This window comes from Camarhynchus parvulus, chromosome 1 (assembly GCF_901933205.1).
Source record: "Camarhynchus parvulus chromosome 1, STF_HiC, whole genome shotgun sequence".
NCBI lineage: Eukaryota > Metazoa > Chordata > Aves > Passeriformes > Thraupidae > Camarhynchus > Camarhynchus parvulus.
Window position 1 is genome coordinate 63,458,220 of NC_044571.1, and position 21,606 is coordinate 63,479,825.

The window sequence follows — 21,606 nt, forward strand, 5'->3', positions numbered from 1 at the left end:
TGTCACACGGGGTCGAGGGAACAACCAGTTGGCCTTGCTTGTTTTGTTGGGGGAATTCGTGTCCTTTTAGTGGAAACTCTGGTAGGACCTTTCAGAGCTTTGTTAGTCTTTGTTGAATTAGATATTGTCTCGCCTCTTGAGTCCTTTGTTCCCAAGATGGTTGAAGAATTACTGTGATGTCCAGCTTGTTGCCTGTCACATCCATCACCCATTGATGGAGTCTTTGGCAGGTGAATGTGATAAATAGCCAAAATTCCTTCATGGTACTCAATGAGGAATGGAGGTTGTAAGCAGCAGTTCTTCAAATTGGTTTATAAAACACAAACATTTAAATGACCTGTCTGTCTTGATATTTAACTGGATCATCTGTTACTTATTCCAGTTAAATTCTAATGCACAATTATCCTTCCCACAAAGGATGTCCATAGGAGGAATAATGAAAAGGGACAGCATATCTTTGGTAAGTCACAGGGCTGCCAGACTCCATCAGTCATTCCCAGGCAAGGCCTTCTCATCATACCTCCAGATTTTCCATAGGCACTCTTGGATCTTATACTTATCTCCTTCATGCTCTGCTAACCCAGTGAAAAAGGACAAAGCTAATTTAAGTGAAGAAGTAAAAAAGGAGCAGCTTGGCTTGGATATCTGAGAAAGAGGGGCTCAGTGCAAGTGAGGTATCATTTGAGCTCCAGAGAAGATGGAAAGACAGAAGAAATACATCTTCAACACTTACCAATAGTGGGACTTCATGTTAACTTTTTTCCAGCTCATACTACAGTGTCTCTGGAGAGAAATATAAACCTGTATATAGCCTAAAACACAGCCTGCCCCGTCCCTGTCCCCACTGCTCCAACATAATTAATCAAAGGGGACTATTATCTTTGCTATAAGCTTCTTGAACACATCTCCAATACATTTCCTTCAGCACCTGCAAAGGCACTTCCAAAGTGAAGAAACTTTGGTCATGCTAAGGAATACAAGGAGCCAGCCAGGGCCGTCCCAGCAGGGAGCAGCTACACCTGCAGTGACACTCTACAAGAACCAAATCCTACAACACCCTCACTGCCACGAGTGTGCCTCACCAGCCATCTGCTCCAGCAACTGCTGGCATCACTCCATGCACCATGAGAATGGAAATGTTTTTACTGATAATAGGTAGTTCCCTGAAGAGAAGCAACCCAAAACAGGCAGGATAATTATTACCCAGGTTAGTAGGAACGGTTTTTGTTGCCTCTCTCTGAGTGGTCAGTAAAGAAGCAGGAGAAATCATATTCCATGTTTTTCTTTCACATTTGTCAGTTTTAACATAAAATGTGGTAGCTGATAAACATGAATTGTTTCTCCTTGGATAATTTGATCTTCTGCCTCACTTCCCACCTACCCAACCTTCCACTGTCCTTGTAACACAGCCCTGCCAGTATTAAGAGACATTGAAAGGATTGGGGAAAGAGAAGAAGAGGTAGCCACACAGCCTTGCCTACCACTTTCAAGCTAAACTTCAAAGACCATTTCCCCTATCCTCCCTGAGAATAGTCAAATAATATACACAGGTGTGGCTATTTGCAGAGGCAAAGAGAGTTCATTTGAATCCTCTGAGGAACGTTCAATCAATCAATACCTTTTTCCAGAGTAGCTGATCTATAATGTGGGATCTAAATATGAGAGGAAAAATATCATACTGAAGCAGTGGCTGCACAGAAGCTGCAAAGAGGCCCACTGCCAGCCTCTTGGGCACAGGGTAGCTGCTTTTGGGTATCTAGATTCAAAAAGCCTGCATGAAGCCCTTCAGCATCTTGCAAACATGGACACTTGATGTGTCCGTGGTGTAGGTATTGTTTGCAGTGAGTCCACCTTTGAGATGGCTCATCAATAATACTGAAGAAAGTAAGACAAAAATATCTAACTGTTATCTACTCATATTCTTAAAACAACTTGGAAAGTCTTCACAAAGGTGAGATTTCAGCCAGGTCAGAAAATTACTGAGATATAGGTACAGGTGGTCATGGATGGTGAAATGGGTTTGCATCTTGGCAAGGTGTTTGCAGTAATCTGCAAAGCCAAATGACACTTTCCAGGCTAAGATACCTGTTAAATTCACAAAGCTTGCAAGTCAGCTTAGTCTGTGCCCAGAGGAACATGGAAATTTTTTATTCCTGTGCCCTAAAATGTGGCAGAACGTGTGCCTTAGGCTCAAGGTGGACAAAACATGGAGATGCTAGCTGTGTTTTTCTCTGTGACCTCCAGGTCAGGCAGGAGGGAGTGAAACTAGGTTAACTGAAACAGAAGGAAATATTCATGTGAACCCTGGTGAACTGGAACAGCTGAGTCTTACAGGCCTGTAATCTGAGCATCAGCACAAAATGAAAGGGACAGCCAGAGTGGCAAGGACTGAGGCAGCCAGCATTCCTCTTGTGATTTTTTTTTCTAAAACCGTTATTCAGAAAAAGCATCTCAAGGAAACTGTGGTAGTTACAGAAATGCACAGGCCAAAGTTACAGATCAAATAGCTGCCAGAGCTGGCAGCAAGCAAAGGTCACTGCACTTGTGAGTCAAAACACACTCAGCAAGGACTTCATGGAGGATCTTCAACACAGCTACTGGGGCTAAGCAGATACAACAGGAACATCCAGAAAAAATTGCTGCAGTGGAAATGAACTGCAATCTATCATCTATAATTCTCCCTGCATAAAAAGAAATCCAATTGTCTGAAAACATGAGGCAGCAGAAACTGAGATGATATTTCAATTTAATTCACTTCAGTTCACCTTATGGACTTCAACAGTATGCAGAACACTATCTTTTATCACTCAAGTGTCACTGTTCTTCATTTTTTGCATAGTCAATATGGTTATGGTTATTGATGTGCTTATGAAATATGCACTTAGATTTCTCCACAGTTTGCCTGGATGTATGCCTGTGGATATCAAAAATTGTTCTGCAGTGTCTGGGGGAGGTTTTGGAGGAAAATTGAGGTGGTTTCAGGGGGAAATAAGTAGGCCACCCTCACAAAACCAACCTTCACAAGGTCTCAGACCTCTTTGCAAAGTTCATTGCTGTTTTGGAGCCCATAATGTCGTTATATTTTCCAAGAAGTGCTCTATTTATTCAGTTTCATTGGCACATCCTGGCAGAAGTGATTATGTTTTCTCCTCACTCTACATGACAGACAATTCTTTTTTTTTTCTGATAAAGGAAGTCTGGAAATCCAGGTTACTGTGCAGAGACCAGGCTTTGCTCTCTGCCTTTTCTGAGCCTGTGGTTCGGCTCACAGCACCTCAGCTACTGCCAGAACATCTGCAGAATGTCCTTCAGGCAAAGACAACACCCACCCCAGAGAGCTGCGTTCCCTTCTTGCCAGAATTGAACTGCTTGTCCCAAACTTTAGAAACGCTGGGTGTTGCCTGGCTTTTCCCACCGGCTTTCTCTTCTCCTGAGTCAGCTATGGTTTGGAACATGAGAAAAGATGCTCACAAGGCCCTCAGCAATGCTCGCTCCTGAGACGGGCTCTTTTTGCCGATCAGTTTCACCGCTAGATGGGAGCCTCGACCTCCTGAGTCTCCGCGTCTGACTCCCGGCTGCACACACGAGCTTCCCGGTGACACGGATTTTTACCTGCACTAAGTCAGATACCGAAATAACAATATTCTCTTGGCTAAGATATTTCTTTAGCTCGTATATGGAGGGCATAAAACTGTATAAACCTCCCAGATGCAGTGGTATTCTCAGACAAAACTGTAGAGATAACTACAGTTGTATCTGTACAGGTGATGTGAAGCCAGATAGGATTGACCACGGATAAAAAAAGGGAAGAGAACAAAATGACTGCTTCCCTCCAGTTTCAGCACAGGAGGTAATCCCCGGTGGTTCCCAGCTGGGCTTGCACTGAGGTCCCCAGGGCAGCCCTGAGTTTCCAAGGCATAACATAAACAGGAGCTATATACTCCAATTTCCCCACAACGTTTCTGTCTGCAAGCACCACATAAATGAAGAGTGAGTTTTCAATGGTTGCTATAAGAAATTACTCACAAAATGTTTCTCATGAATGAATATTTTTTATGTCTTATTTCCGAGAAGCGAAATGTGAATTTTTATGTTATGGATTCAAGGTGCTTAGGATGCATGGCTCTCATGGGAATATTCTCTAACTGAGGAAGTAGCTCTCAGTAATGGGATATGAACTGCTGAATACTCACAATTATGAACTCAGAATTTGCTTCTGCAGAAAACTCATGTTGGCTCTTGGCCAATATCAATGAGATCAATGGCAGATATTCTGCTCTCTAATGCCAAGCCAGATGCTGAGAACTCCACTGCTTTAGGAGACAGCAAATTCATTTCAATACTTGGACAGAGCAAACAGAAAACACGGTTTACAGAAATTTGCTTAGAGAGTCAGAAGACTGTGAGAAGAATTTCTGGTGCTCATGTATCATTAGTCCTTACTTTTATAACCCTACAGAAAGCTCCTTGTTTCTTGCTCTTCATTATTTTTTCATTAAAAGTGCAGGTATCTGACATAATCTTGCTCTGTATGTCTATGACTGCTTCCCCACATAGTGCCACAGCTGTAATCTCTGTAGTGGAGCTGAATTCAGCATTAGGTGCTGAATTTTGTGTTAGATGTTATGCATCTACATCTTTGCAGGAACATCAAATAGTGAAAGGTCAGACCCCTGGCTCTGAGGGCAACAGACATAGCAGGGATTACATCTTCCTAAATAAATTCTCTTTTTCCCCCCAGAATATCTGAGCTTGCCTTTTATGCCAGCTGGAAAGACTGTGCTCTTGCCCTGATTGTGATGTGCACTGTTTAGTGGGGTTCCAGAGGGTACAAGCCAAAACTGCCAAAAAGCACATAGCCAGTGTGGGCTATCACTATGTGGTCATGATTGCACAAGGACATGGTCCTGTTCCATCCAACAGTCCAGGCACAGCTCTTAAAGGCTGGGCCCTGAGCTGGTGTAGACAAGCTAGTACAAGGGATTTACTCACATTCACTGGAGTCAGGATTTGGTACACACTAGCACACATTGTTACAGATTAGGAAAAAAAAACACTATGGATTTGTTTTTGTTATAAAATACCTGAAAATTTCATATTGCCATTTGGAAATAGATTGTGTGTAACACAGAGAGCAGAATCAATACTCTCATGGGCTTCACAAGCAGCTCTTTTCTCTTGGGTGGCAGCTCTTCACTCTAGAGTTCTGCCTGGGATTAGAATTGTGCTGCCATTACCCTTGTCATTAATCCCTTCTGTTCATTTAAGTCAATATTTTTTTTAGTGCTGCTTGGTTTCATTGGTTGTCTTTTTTGGGTATTGGGGCAGAAGGGGGGAGAAATACCATCTCTGTGAAGCAATTCCATTTTGATAGGCAATATTGTTGCTTATTGCAGAAAGAAGGATGCCTTATGTTTATGAGCTAGACCACGCCATATAGTTGTTCTCTCAGTGGGATAAACTACTTAAAGTTTACAGGTAGTGTATCTAAAACCAAAAACTTTGCTTTTCCTGGAAAATTGTTTGGTTTATGTAACTAGAGATTACATTGGAGATGATTGTAACTGAAATAGATGAAAAATCTTGGACTTGGTCATGGTTTCTTTGCCTACACATTCCCATTCATTCCCTGGGTTATAACATGGTCCCATACCAGCTGGAGTTTATGGCTAAGCTTGCCTCAGTTTGAGCACTACAGGACAATAGTCTGAACTGATAATATCCAGCTCATATATATCACAGTTTATAAGGTAACAAGGCAAGGAAGAAGCTATAGTTGAATGGAAGAAAAAAAGAAAACCTGAAACACCAACTAATAAGAATCATGAGTAGGTGCACTATCAGAAAACATTCTGAATTAATATCTGAAATGAAACACACATCAGATTGCCAGCATCTCTATAAGAAGTGCCAATTACTCTGAAAGCCATCTGGGGGAAAAAAGCAAAAGGCTCATTCTCAGCAGTATCAGTACTGATTGACAGATGATGTCACTATTGCATCATTGCCTGTTGTGGCAGGAATTGTGCTCATTGAATGGAAAACTGTAAATAATAAATATGTAGTAAAATTCTATAAACAGAACCTTTTTTATCATACTAATCATTTTCAGTTTTCCGTGATTTGCAGATGCCGGAGATTTTGCAAGTGGAAAATCCGCACTGACAGAGTGGAAGTTGCTATTTGTGAAGAGATGAAATTGCCAGTCTGATGACTATAACTTTAATCCAGAATTTATTTCAGTTTTATTTTAATCTATAGTTATAACACAGTCATGTGAACATTCATTTAATGGGTGAAATTGCTGATTTTTTTCATCTTTTTATAAGCCAACTGCTGCCTAGACACATACCAGATTCAGTAGATTCACAATCTGTTCCTTAATCTAATTACTAATAAATGTGTCTGCAGAAAACTTTTTTGGATTGCTGAGTTTCACAAAATTTTATGTTGTTTTACCAGCCAGAGATACAAGTTAAATGCTTCACTAGTTCCAGTGTCTGATATAATTAGGTTAATGGCATGAAGCCACTGGAGTGTGGGGATGCAGGCAGACTGCTCTGTGCCCAGGAGTCAGAGCCGTGGTCATATTTGCCCTTGCTGTCAAAGAGAAGAGAATAGCAATGACAACAGTAGCTAGAAGGATCTTTCTAGAAATATAAACTGGCAGGCTCTCCTTGTACTCTCATGCCCGTAGGCAGCTGTCCTACAAAGTGCTCACACTTCCTAGAAATTTCAGCAGGCTTTTCTGGGCATGGGCAGAAAACAAAATAAAACAAAAAAAATTTTCAGAAAACAAAATAAAACAAAACCCCCCAAAACCACCACCACCACCAAAAACCACCAAAAACAAAACATAACCAAAAAACCACCAAATCATCACACCCCCCCGCCCACAAAAAAAAATACCCACACCAAAAAAACCCAACCCCATAGAAACAATTTGGTCTAATGAAAGATGTGTAATGCTGTGCTCACCATGTCTGAGTATTTCCTTGTTTAGGCAATAGCATGAGAACATTAGAAGAGATCACAATGAGGCCTCTCTCAGTGAGAACTCTTCCCAAATTAATTTCACACCCCTGGAAAAGTCCCTAACTTGTTAAAAACTTCTTGCAGCAGCTTCCTAAGTATGAAGGTTTTATCCCCCATTTTCTTCCAGCTCATCACCTCCATTTTTATGAAGTTTTTCTTAGTTTCTATCCACCTGCTTCCAAGCTGTGCTCTAATTCAGCTGTAACCACCTCAGTATTGGAATGACTGGCTAATTGTCATCCTTGACCACTGTTCTGGCTATATAATGGCTTATCCCACTCACCATGCACATTTGGGACCAAGATCAAAGGCACCAAGTTTAATGTCACATATTTCTGCGTATCCTACCATAAAGGTTTCTCTTCAACAGAGGTGTAGATACAAGGAGCTTCTGCCTTGAACTACACCCTCTGTCATGTGGTCCTGCCTGTGTGTTAAATGGAAATTATTACAAAGTGTTACTGAGAAAGAGCCTGAGATGTATATGTACATACATACATACATACACAAATATATACATATATCCACATATACATTTATATGTATGTGTATGTACATATGAAGCCCATTATCCTGAGTGCAGTCAGATTTCAGATACTTATAGACTGCTTCTAGCTTTTTCTCTTTTCCACAAGTTAAAAAGAAATTACTCTCAGTCATAATCCTACTCTTGTGCAATGCAGAAAATGACATGGCCAGGAGGGACTGGAAGACACACAGCAGATTAGAGGGGATGTTCTCCTTCTCATTAGTGAGATGAATGATCACCATGTGACCACTCATGCAAGGGTCAGACTCTGCCTTTTCCACTGGCACTGAAGGCCAGATTATCCAGAATGTTAGGGATGTTCCCTGCTGCATAAGCATGAAAAAATTTCAAACAGAGTCTTAAAGGAGCAAGAGATAACTAGAGAGAACCCCTTAATGCAAACCTGTCCTGGTTTCAGCTGAAAAAGAATTAATTATGTTCACAGAAATGCTATGAAGATGGAAGGAAGGTAAATGGATATTGTATGGCTCAGGTCCCACAGCAGTCTGTGTTCACAAGGCACTGCACTCAGTTCCACAAACCTTGTTCCAGATGCACTGTTGTGTGACTTCAGTCAGCAGGATTTGGGACCTGAGCTGCTAAGTCCACATGGCCTGGGAGTGTTCCCACCAGCCCTGGAATCTCAGAACTGTGCTCCACTCCGTCATACAGACACACCTTCCAACATCTTCCTCCCACAGACACAGGTGAAAAGGTTTTAGACAACACCTTGTGCTTCTGTCAGCACCACAGGATTGAAGGTCAAATCAAGGACATTTAATTGTGAAGTGGGAAATGAAGCACTTGATAGCTTTTTAGGAGACAGGCTTTGAATCCCACTGACAAAAGGTAGAGTGCCTTTCTAATACTCTACAAGTAGCCCCTTTCTTCTCATGCCCAAGTGTAACTTCAAAGCATCACTTAACGAGCTATATTCTTAAAAAATATTACTTGAGCTGCTGGAACTCAAATGCCTCCAGAAGATGTGAGGCACATGACTTCTACAGATCTTGGTGTAAAACCAAATTCAGATAAACACCAGTAGCACCTCATCACACAACATCTGCCTTTTTGTGGCTGGTTTCCATGTCCCCAGCCACCCTACTGGAACTGGTCAGCTGACCCCTGAATATCAATAAAAGCTCATGTAATCCCATGACATGTATGTGTACATACAAGGCAGCATTCCAACAAACGGCTTGTTTGGTCATTGTCATCTAGACTGGAATTACATGAATTTTCTGGTTCAGGGCACAAAATCCACCTTGCGGGTACCTACATGAGATATTGGTTTCACTAACTCCAAGTGGTGACATCAGTTGTTTAAGATGCCACCTACCCCCCAAAAGTGTGCTATTACTTGGAAGAGAACAAATTCCTCTGCAGATGACTCAGAAGACCTATTCATTTTCCCTGGCTTTGAAGGAAGTCCAGAGGGATATGTGTCACATCCTGGGTGTCTAAACTTCACCAGATGGACTGCTTGCCCACGCATCTTCTCCAAGAACCTCTGCTGCATGGGAGAGAGGGAGATCTCCTGACACACAGACACTCCAGTGCTGTTCAGGGCAGCAGGCAGGCAGCCCACAGCCAAGGGCCCAGCTGCAACAGCAACAGCAATACCCCATCCCTTGCTCCCTGGGCAGGGCACATAGGATCAGGGGAGCTCCTTTCTGTGCAAGGGATTTTTGCCAAGCTGCGGTGCAGAAGAGTGAGGGCTGGACTTCAGACATTCCTTAATTGAATGGAAAAGAAAAGAAAAGAAAAGAAAGCCAAGTTGTAACTGAGGAGCAGTTCTAAAATTAGTTCAAATAACAGTGTGATGAATATCATGGAAAGGTTTCCTCTCATAACCACATCTGTACAAATAGTGAGAAAAACAAATAGCAATATCTCTTGTTATAGACTAAGTAAATATTCTGCTATTGTAGATGCTGTGGAAAGCTGAGGTGTTTTGTTGAAATAAAGATATCAGTTTAGCAGCAGGATTCATAGTCTTTTACATTTCACTAACATATGCAAAACAACAAAGACTACACTCTTACAACTCTTCCTATCTCCTTAGTACTGTGTAAATTTTACCTACCTGTTGTTGCAAGGCATTCCTGAACTGGTAATAATTAGCATTGACTCCATGATTTATAGAAGGTTGATTAAATTTTTTATTCTATTATATCATTATTAAGAAACTTACTGTGTTTTAGACAGTTACCATATACTTGGACTTAATTGGTCTACTAATTTAAATACTATCACCATTGGCTGATTAAGAAACTACTCTTTGGTAAACAAATTTCTATAACACATTTCACATGTTCATAACAACAGGTGTAGCAAGTTAAGATGAGACTTGTTTCTCATTCTTTTCTCTGATCTTCTCACAGATGTTTCCCCAGGAGAATGCCTGGGAAAGTTGTTTCTCTCCGTGGCCAGAGAGCTGCTGCCACACCTACGCCTTCAACAAAGCCATTAACCCTCTCAATGCCCAGGCAAGGTCAAACTTTAACTAGGCACCTGCTCTGTGGGAAGGTTGGCTTCCCTATGTCCAGCCTTTTGCCACCCCTGCAAGGTGGATAGATATGCCTGTGCTCTTTGGTCATTCACAGCAGAAGAGAAACTACAGTAGACAAACCACTATATAGATACTGGACAGTAAACCACTGCTGTTTTTTATTGGCTGGTGGAATATTCCAGAGCCCACGCTTGGTTTCCTGAGCCACCTATAACACTTTCCACAACCATTGCAAAATTAGTCACAAGCTACACTATGAGCTTCCACCATTATCACCCATTAAAATTCTTCCTTACTTACAGAATGTTTAAACACGTGTTATTATATCATGGCTGATATAATCGAGGGTGACAATGTGGGTGGGGAGGTGAATACGACTTTTTTGGTCCATTTACTTCTTCCATTGCCCCAAAACTTTGCCAAAAACACAGGAAAGGAAGCAATCACTCAAACAATCCAATAAACATTTTCTTCCTGTGGGTGATCTCATGATACTGCAACCACAGTAACTATAGTCGTTACTAAATGAAACTTTCCTTCCTCAGATAAATGATCTTATCCCACAAGAAATGTTTATCTAGTAGAAGTAGGCAGTAGTTACATTCACTGCAGTTTATAGGTAGTATTATAAGGGTCCTTCAAGAGTAAGGAATTTTTAAGTATCTGTAGAGAGTACTATCACAAGCCCAGACAGTTTCCCTATCACTCATGTGTAGGCCTCTTTTTAAATTATTATGAGAGACACCATACAATGTGAATCACCCTGAAGGTGCCTGTCTTTCTCCATTAACTAAGGCAGGCAGATATACAGACCTGCTTAGCTCTTTCACTTAAGAATGCTCAGAAGATGTCAATTATTAAGCAAAATCCTTTCTGTCCAATACCTGTTCTGCAAGGTCACTGTTTACCTTGAATACAAAATAGAGCTGCACACACATCTTCATTCAGAGAATGGCTCCCTGCTTTCACAGACAGAAAACTTCTTCTCTTTCAAATCTTCTTTCAGACAAGTAATTTCCTTTAAATATTCTCCAAATGTAGACTACCCTTCCATCCTGGGCTTGTCCTCTGGGCTGGTGGTTCATGCCTCTCATTTTTACCTAGAAGTTGACACAATTTGGTTCTTTGCACCAAATGCGCCTGTCTCTCTCGTGTGTCCAGCACAGACTTGTGAAGAGGGACAATGGAAGAAGCAGGTGGTATAGTCTTTGCTGATACAAGTGCAGATTGTCCTGTGCTCCAGCTCTGCCTTATACTAAATATTCTCCAAACTTCAGCCAGCTTTATGAGGACAATAAGCAGATGCTGGAGCTCACAGTAAGAAGTATTTCTGCTGTGCCTTCCTGAGAGCACCAAGAGAAGCAGTGGAGTTTTGAGGAAGATGAACAAATAGGGTGGAAACACTGAAGATGAGATAAAGGAGGTCAAGGTGTGTCAGTTTAAAAAATATATACTTGTTAAAAAAGTAATCTCCTTAGGGCCACAACTCAAAATAAAGGACAGAAGATGCCAGTGTATATTTAAATTGGAGAAGATAGAGGAATGGTGTAACCTTGGATGGTATAAGAGCATTCTCTGCTTGTCAATCAACACCTCCATCCCTTTCTCACATGCTCAAGAGCTTCCTTATCCTCTGCAGCCAACATTTGAACTAATGGCTCATATATAGAGCAATAAAAGAGTTGCAGATTTTGAAGACTACTGCACATCTGCATTATCTGTGAACAGTAAGCACTGAACATCCAATCAGTTTTATGTGGGAACCTAAGCACAGATGTAGACACCTAATTTTTAATAGATGAGACTGAAAGTGATTGTCTAAATGTAGGATGAGATTTTATTTGATAAATCCCAGATGAGTAAACTTGGTATCTTTATCATTACTCCATGAACAGAATTGCTGAAGAGTATTTATGGGAGAAACTTCTGGACAAGCTGAAATAACTTGTAAAACTTATTTTCACATCCTTTAAGCAAAGATGAGTGCTTAAAATTATCTATTTGAGTTTTTCCTTTGGCAGACTTGGAATAAAATATTTATAAGTTATTAGACATTTTAGTCTTAAGAAAAACTTAAGACTTTTTGTAGTCTTCGTATCTACAGCATTATCATGGAAAATAGATGGAAAAAGAACTATTTATGAGATCAGTCCTGCAAACACAGAATGCTGTTCATAGTACATAGCAATACCCTTTTCTGGACAGATAAAACTAATGGATAGTGTTGCCTTAGAGTTAAGATCAATGCTGCATATTCAGACAATGAACATAACTCTTCCACTGGTTTCATGAAACTCTGTTTTGTCCAGAATCCATATCTAAACCATTTAATATAAGTCACACCCCATTTCTTTGAGTATAAACAACATTCCTCCGACAGGGACATGCTGATCAGATTCCTTGAATATCAAGTTAAAGAGAGATTATGAATTTATTCCCTATTCTCCATGGAGTGGCATTTTTTTACATGCTGACATGCTGTGAGGAGCACTTTATGATGGATAGCAGACTGGCTCTAATACCACTTGATCCTTCATAAATTAAGAGGCAAGAGGCAGCAGCCTATCGTGTAACTCCATTACTGGGATTTGGATTAGGAGTGTCTTGCACATGTTATTGTCCTTCTTTTAGCCACCACATGCTATGTGCCTTGAGAATAGCTTTTGGAAATGTTTTCCCAAGCCATCCTTTTACTGCCCATCTGGCTCTCTGAAAGGATCTATTTGCCACTGAGATTCATGGGCCCAAGTCTGGAGAAAATCCAGCAATCGGCAGAGAAAAGGAGTAATTTTAGAAAGAAACTTTTCTATTTCAGGTCCATCTGCATTGCAGAACCTGATCATGACTAATAAAATAAATGCTTTTATTTGCATCATTATTTCTAAGTTCACCTGTGAAGATTTTACCTGTTATACTCTGGCAGTGTCAGTTCTCACAGGAGATCTGTTGCAGTAGGTGCAATCTGTAGCAGTGGGCACAATTACAGTCAGACCTTTCCTTTTTATCATTGAGAGTTAGTGTGTTTGAAAAGCTTGAATGCAGTTTGCATTCTCCTGGGCCACAGAGGCTTCCTATGGGTTGGAGGCTTCCTATGGGTTATGGGGTTTTTTGTGTCAGCACACCCCTCCAGCCTGGGTCACGCAGCCCCTGCACACCCAGCAGACCGGCCACATGAAACTTTATAGGAACTAGTAAAATAACTGGTGAGCAGGGAAATGAGAGTTTAGCCCTCTGCCACAGCAGAGGAGCCAGACTGGAACTGTTGTTGCAGCTGTGGCCCAAGGGAAACCAGGCACAGGGCCAGTGGGACTAGCAGGGCTGTGCAGAGCCAGGCCAATCCTGTAGCATGATGGAGAGAGGACAAATTTCCATCTTACTGTCATGGACAGGGCCTTCTTCCTGACAGACAGAACATTTAAATACAGACAGGCTTCCTTCCACTTTAATTTGTGCATCAAACAGCTTGGAGCTGAGAGATGCAATCAGCAGCTTTCATGGTTGGATGTTGACTCTGATGTGTTTTCTGTGGTGATCTGTGTACAGGATGATACCTATAAAACACTGGATACCTATAAAACACAGCTCCTGGCAGCAGCACTAGTGTGGAGGTTTTAGCAGCTTCCCAGCAAGTTTTGCTACTTCAAAACCCCTGACTGAGGCACATCAGAGCTGAGGACAGCAGCCATTAGATTCTCTGTCACCTACTCAGTGCAGAATTCCATGGGGAGTGAAATCACAGTGTAACTGCTACCTAGGCAGCTTTCTTGTTTCATTGAGATTTTCCCCTCACCTCTATATGATGCCCATAGAATGCTACTAGAATGTGTAGTAATCATAAAATCTTTTTCTCTTAGCCAAACTGCTGGACAATAAAAAGTTGGATAAGTTCTGATCCACTTTGTACGCTCTTTTGTTCTCTGCTCTTACATCAAAGTTGCATCTGGAGATAAATCACGGAAGCATCATTAGAAGTTTGTCCTGTCCTTATGCTTCTCTTAAACATCTGCTTCTGGCTACTGGATGAGACAGATGCTGGGCTGGATGGATCTCGGATATCAGCTCGTACAACTATTCCAATAGTCTCTAATAAAGGAAGATTGCAGAGCAGCTACGGAATCCAGGAGGCACTGCAGTTTGAAGGAAAGGCACTCTTGTGCTTCAGTGATGGGCAGCCATCCAAAACACTAAGGTAGATGGAAGGCAATAAACTCTGGAGATAAGCAGATGGCTCTCAGGCTACAGAATGAGTTTACAACCAATACTAATGGTCTTGGGCTTTTTATGAACTTCTTGCAAAATGCCAGATCCAGCTATTACATGTCTGAGCTTCTTAAACATCAAAGATATTTTTTAAAGTTGATTTACACGAGCCAAAAAAGAAACTTATGTAATTTTCAGTTAAAACTTGCAGACCACAGAAATAGCATCCAAATTTCTTTCCTAATAATCCTTTCTGCCTAGTGGGTTTTTGGGCCAAGTTTCTGCCCTTTATACTCTTATTTGGCCCAGTTACAATTCTGCAAATATTTCAGCGCAGTTTGAGAACAGCAGCTGAATTAAAATTGAATCTGGGCTGCTGGGATCCTGTCCTCTGCCTTGGAGGAGCCATCTACTGACAATCACACTGTTCTGTCCCTCTCTTTTGTCTTGCTGCTGGACTTCATGCAAGGAGAAGTTGAGTCTGTCCAGGAAAGTAATCTTTCTGAGGATGAACAATTTTTTTTCTTTTGCTAGGCTGTTTTTCAGTCAGATCAACTCATTCAAATTCTCCAGGTAGTGTGGAGATGAGGAGGTGCCCATGCCCAGTCAGGGACAGGAGAGAAGGGCAGATGTGCCTCCTTCCTTTAGCTGTGTTAGCTGCTGAGTGGCTCTGCTGCACAAGAATGAGAGCTTCTGGCTCTGTGGGTCACTGGATGATGCAGCTTGCAGGTTTAGTTGAGACCTTTAACATGATCCATAAACTCTCAGAAAAGACCAACCTTGTTCACCAAATGGATGAACCAGAAAATTGGGAAATCTTACATTCTTTCAGTGTTTTACCAGCTCTGATAAGACATTAAAAAACTGCCTGGCCAGTATTTTGGGGCAGAGTGTTTCTATTTAATCCAAATTATTTTCTTCCTATTGTTCCTGTACAAGACTCTGCTTTCATTCCTTGCTAGGTTTTGGTAGAATCATTGAATGCTTCGGGTTGGAAAGGATCTTAAAGATTATTTAGTTCCAACCCCTCTGCCATGGGCAGGAACAACTTGCACTGCACCAGGTTGCTGAAGGCCCCATCCAACCCAGCCCTGAATATTTCATCATTGACTCCTAATGTTCTCAGCACAGGCAGAGACATCACATATTCAAGGCTGCTCTCACCATGAGAGAAGGGATAAAGCAGTCACAGCCTCAGTCTAACAAGGGAGGGGAAGGGAAGGCTGCACAAAACCACTGGACACAGGAGCTCCTACACCAGCCAGAGCAAGTGGGACTTTAACATCTCCCTGCACACCAGTAAATCTACTCCTGCTTACAGATGTCAGAAGTGGAAATGGAATCAAGTATCTTCTCGCAAAAATTGCTTACATTTTATTTCAGTGATCTATTTCGCTGTGTTTACCATTGTTTATATTATGCATAAAACAGGCATTCTTGATGTTGGTTTGATACATCAGTGGCTAAAATTCACAGCTACTGGATGAAAAGTTTTAGTAAAAACATTTAAACCTAGTAGAACCATCTGGCTGCCAATCTTATGATTAAAAATTTGTATCACAGGTAATTCAAACCTTTTTTTTAAAATGTGGTAGAACAATTAGGAAATAAAATCTCCCTTGGAGATCCAACAGTGTTTTAAATGTAGCTGCTTTCCAGAGTAAAACTTTTTACTGTCATGACCGGCTGCAAAGGGAAAAAACCTGAAGATCATTTTCAGTTTCAGAAGGGTCTACATGTAAAAGCTGCTGTAGTATTTACTGCTGCTACCATAGGGGCTTAATCTTTCCTCTTTGAACATCAATGGGTACAGGATTGGTCCTTGAAAATAAATGTTTTCTGTGCCTTGTAAAGCACACTATTTCATGAAAAAACTTCATTTAATAGGAGTTGTCATGGTTACCAGTATAGGAGCGCTTTTCTGAATATAATAACCATTCACTGAGTATATGTGAAGCATTCAGGACACTCATCAGAAGCCAGAACTGTCTCACTGACCTCGTAAAAGTGGCAGCAAGTCCATTGTCTACTTTCCTGGTATACTTTTCACACTTGTGACACTGGCTAGCACTTCTTCAAATATGTCAACTGAAACATTTCCACTGTGCTTTAGTGGATGTGTGCCAGTACACTCTTAACACTTCCATCAACAGAGAAACAAGGCAAACACCCAACCATCACCAGATTCATACTCTAGCTCAAGCACTGCCTCCCTACCTCAGTAAGTCCACAGAAGACCGCTCCCTACTCTGTCAGCCAGCACAGATCAGAGTAGTCTCTGGCCAAGTGGGCTAAGACTACCTGGAAATGTGCAAATTTTTAGGCCTCTACCCACACACTCATATCTTGAAAGCAGCTCTCTAGTCCTAGAGAAAGTCAAGATGGATTTGTTTGGATTGTGCTGGTGCTCTCCCTTCTTGCAGAGCAGCAAAGAAGAGGTGCAGTGTAACACTACCAGAAAAGGGGGAATTCAAGTGCATAACCTCCACCTGCCTCCACATAACCACAGCACGTAGCCTTGTACCAAGCTTCCCACCTTCAGGGCTCCCCAAACTGCTGCTAAGCCCTTCTAAGTCCCCTCACACCAGTAAGGGCTGCGTCAAAGTTTGCAGCAAAGGGTCGCCTCTGATGCTTTATCTGGGATGTCAGGACTGGTCAGTGCACTCACAGAGCCTGGGGACTGATCCAGCATTGCCTGGCACAGAGCCACTGCCCCAAAGTCCAATCCTGGCACCACTGATTACATCCAGAAGGATCTGTCTGAATGGGATCGTTGCAATGTAAGAGCAAGATGAATTCCTAATGTCCATAATACAGAGTCACCTTGACTTTAATTCCCCTGGAAAGGGCTTTTCATCACCCACATTGATCAAGCCTCCAACCAGAAGCCTGAACAGTGATGGGGTGCAGCTCTGCTTCCCCTTGTACTCCCATAGAGTTCTGGGCTTCGGGATGATACTGAAAAGGACTCCAAATAGTCAAGTTTTTATAGCAGTTGTTACTGAGTGCTAGAAATTTTCCATAAAAGCATTAATATACTAGAATTCAAGTAAAAAATAGCAATTTGCTTATAAAATGAGCATTTGTTGTACTGCTGTACCATGAACTTGGGTAGGAGTGTGTGTGTGCTACAGTTTTCAAATGAAACTTAAAAGAGTGGGAGCTGGGAACCAAGCTCCCTTAAACTTAACTGAAAACCCTCACCTTGGTGCTTTAAAGAAATAGCTTTCTATTGCATAGTTGTATTTTACCTCAAAAATGTAGAATTTTAGGAGGTTGGGTGTCTGGCTTGAGATCTACCACAAATGAAACTGACCTTATCATAACCTTTAAAAATCCAAACAACCCAACAGTCTATGTGAGAAACTTCCACAACTATTTTGGCAACATTTACCAGTCTAAAAGTCAGCCTTTTAGGGCTGACCTAGCATGAAGAGAGAACCACATGCCAAGCCATAATTTTCCTTCTCCTTCCAAAACTGCAATTGTCTCATTTTTTTTTTAAACCACAACCCCGTGTCTTAAGTCCAGCAGTGAATGTTAACAAAGCCTTGACCTGCAGAGGGCTAATTTCCATGGGGACCATTAAAGGAGAAAAACTTTTCTATAAATGCCAGATTCTGTAAACTGAGAAGTTCATCACTGAAATACCTAGAGTAGTGTGGAAAGTGCCAGGAATGGAATCCAGAACCCATTATTAGAGGGTGAGATTCTGCCCCCAGAGTCAGGTAGCAGAGGGTGGAGACAGCAATTTGAAAGGTTGCAGTTGGGAATGAAAAATCCCATCCTTTGGCATCTTTGCTATTTCTTTGTCTATGGTACTGAATCCTCTGCTAAGCTAGGTTCTTTTTCTCTCAACAACTAAGAGGGCTCTCTAATTTATAGCATAATGCCAGAAGGAACTTCAGTGGCATTGGTCCCCTTTTGTTTTGGAATTGCACAGGAAAATGGAGAGATCCCAAATGCTCCATGAAAAGAAAATAACTGAGTGCTTTTTTCCCCAACAGAACACCCTTATCGCCAGAATTTCAGTCACACGAAAAAGGACACATTTTTCTCCTCTCTCCCTACCCTGCTACACTCTTTTCCTTACATTCCATCCTCCCAGCTGGTGCTGGAAAGATGATATCCCAGCAGACAGAACTCAGGGAGCAGAAAAGATATTGAAATTTGAATCCAAGTGTGGATTCATCAGGGAAATGGATGCTTTTGCTTCCCCTTCTTTTAGTCCCCGTATGATCTGATGTGGTTCATCTTTCAGCTTCCCAACCTGCCTTTCCTCAGCTGGAGGCTGCAGCTATTGCTCTCCTGCTCCATGCTCTCAGTTACTGAGACCACTGTGTGATGAAGGAGGATCTGCTGCCTGCATTTGCTTTGGTGAGGACAGAGATTATGGCAGATGGAGGTTGCAGTGAGGTGGTGCTTAACTTTGCTGATGCAAGCTAAAATGGTTAACCTTGGGCAATTTGCACACAGAACCCCGGACACAGTGGAAGTTTCCTTTGGAAAGTAGACACCTCCTAAGTACCCACTGTACAGGACTTACCATGATAACAGATTTAAACACAGCAATAAAACCAGGCTTTACATCTTCTTTTAAGTACCTTAGGTCCTATTTTAGATCTGGATCTAGGCAAGAGAATTTCCTGCAGAACTAATGTTCATTTCACATCCTCAGTGTTTGGTTTTGAGAACAGAATGCTTTACTTTTTTGGCATCTTTGAAGATCCAAAGTCTCCTGATACTTTTGTGTCTGGGTCCTTGCCACCACTGCTATTAAATGAAAGGCTTGAAATTTGAGGAAATTTAACTTAGAAGTATTTTCACTATTATCTTTGTCTTTAAACTGATATCACAGCATCACAAGTATAATGAAGTAATTAAAACTTCTCTTTTTTCAAGAAATAGTAGAGAGGACCTAATGTGAAGTACAGGTAACAGAGAAAATCTAAGTAAGGGGCAGGAGTTAACACCTCATTCATTAAAACCTTTTAAATGCCTGGAATTTAATACAGAGAAGTCTCCTTTTCACCATAATTATGTGAAAGACCAGAATAAAACAGAGTTAAATGGGGCAAATATATAAATAAGAGAACCTACAGTTTGCGGTAGCTTTACTTACTATCTTAATTATATATTTCCTTTGAATGTTTCTTTTTTCCCTCCCTGGGACAGATGGAATAAATTAATCTTAAATGCAGCATAAAATCTATTCCAGATCCCCTCATATGCCAGTGTTTGAACAAAACTAACTAGAATAATAAAAGTCAGAAATGGAAAAGATCTATTAGCTGACCATCTAAAATTTTATATACAGAAATGTATCAATTTAACTAAACCTATTTCTAAATATTTAAGGAGGTCTGATTACATCTTAAATCAGTTCAACGGTGGCTAGAGTCAGTTTATTTCACTTTGAAACCACTCTTAAAAGCAAATAAAAGTGACCTGCTTTTAAGCACAGTTGCACTAGCTAAATAAATGCATGTGTGTAGGCTAAGAATCAGGGAGACAAGCAGGTTTGTCTAATCCTGGTAACAGAGACTACCAACACCACTTTTGTGAAGCTCAGGGTTGCCCCTGGCCATTGCAGTGATGGAGAATAAAATACTTACCCAAAACAGAGCCCTGAATTGGGAGTCAAGAATTGTTGTCTCAGTTTTGCCTTTGTCCAGCCTTGGGGGAATCTGCTAGTGACACAGAATATCGGAAAATATTAATGCCTCCTACCTGAATGTGGTGATTCACATTTTAGCAAGCTGGGAAGCAGACAAGCACAGCATTTTGGTCCCAGTCCTAAAAGAAACTGTATAAATTTCATTTTGTGAGTAAATTGTTTTGGATGGCAGTTTACCAGTCACAAAGCATAGAATAGGTTGTTTCCATGTGTTCTGAATTACTGTGTAGGTGCCTGCACAGGACTGTTCTGTATGAGCCCCATTAACAGCATTTTGTCCAAACTAGCTTTTAACAACTTGCTGGGGGGAGAAAGGAAGAGGGATTATTAAGGGGGTTTATTCCATACCTAAATCCTTATATTTATGGGAATGTTAATGTGAAAAACCTCCACATAAAATGAGAAATCATTTATCTACTTTCAAATTGACATGCATGCAACCCATGCATGCATGCAACCAGACAGTCAAAACAGATCAAACACCAGCTTTCCTATACTACAACTTTTTTTTTTCTAACTCTGGATGCATAGTAGAAGCTGAAAGTTTCCTCTAAAAATCTCTGAAGACCCTTAGTGGGTTGACCTTCTGTGATGCTGAGAGGCCACAGGACAGAATATGAGTTCAGTGTCTCTCCAAGGTGGAGCAATGAGAATTTTCCAGTTTCATAATAAGCACTTTGGGGTTTGGTACTGACTTGTTGTTCCTACAACAAGGCAACACCACCTTGACAGCTCTTCCCAAGGTCTTCTCCTTTCCTTTTATTTCACAAGAGTCCTACCTACACCCAGATTAATTTAGAGAACTGAGACCATGCACTATTGGAGACAACAGCAGCATGAACTACACCCAGCCTGTTAAACAATGCTAGGTGTCTCTATTAATTTGTGCTGCCATAAACAACTTGAGAGACCACTGGCAGGCGTGAAATAAGAGACAGCAGTGCCATGCAATGTCGAGATGGATATAAAAGCACTGGTGGCAAACTAAACCAGTTTAGCATTTCTTAGACCAAGAGAAAGTTGGTTTGTGTGGTATATTTTTATAGTCTGGTATATTTATATTTTTCTTAATGTATTCAATGTATTATGTCTTTAATGTCAAGATTTTCACTATTTTTCTTCTTTCTTGTAAGACATAAATAAGAAAAGAATTTTTTAATGAAAAAACCTTTTTTTTCCTTCCAACCCCTTTCTCCAAGAGCCTGCAGCTGATAGAAATCTGGTGATTGTTAGAGATTTTCCAAAAGAAAATTCCAACTTGTCAAAGCATCTTCCACAAAATAATAAAGGAAGAAGCCTCCAGTTATGGGATGGATTTAATTGTCCCACAATATCTACATTGTGGGGAACATAGAGCACCCTATCCCAGTTTTGTGCTTGAATCTTTGAACCTGATTCAGAAGAGACAAAGAGCTGGTCTCTAGAGAGCTGAGCTCACAAATCAGTTCTGCACCTCCTCTAGTAAAATCTGACACAGACTGAATGGGGTCAGTATATTAAGAGAAGACTTTTTTTTTTTTTTTTTTTATTTTTATTTCTTTTTGTCTTTTTTTTTCTTTTTTTTTTTTTTTTTTTTTTTTTGGTGGGGCGAGATCTTGGTTCAAACTTACACGGATGGATATTTGTATTTATGTAAGTGATGGCAAAAGAGAT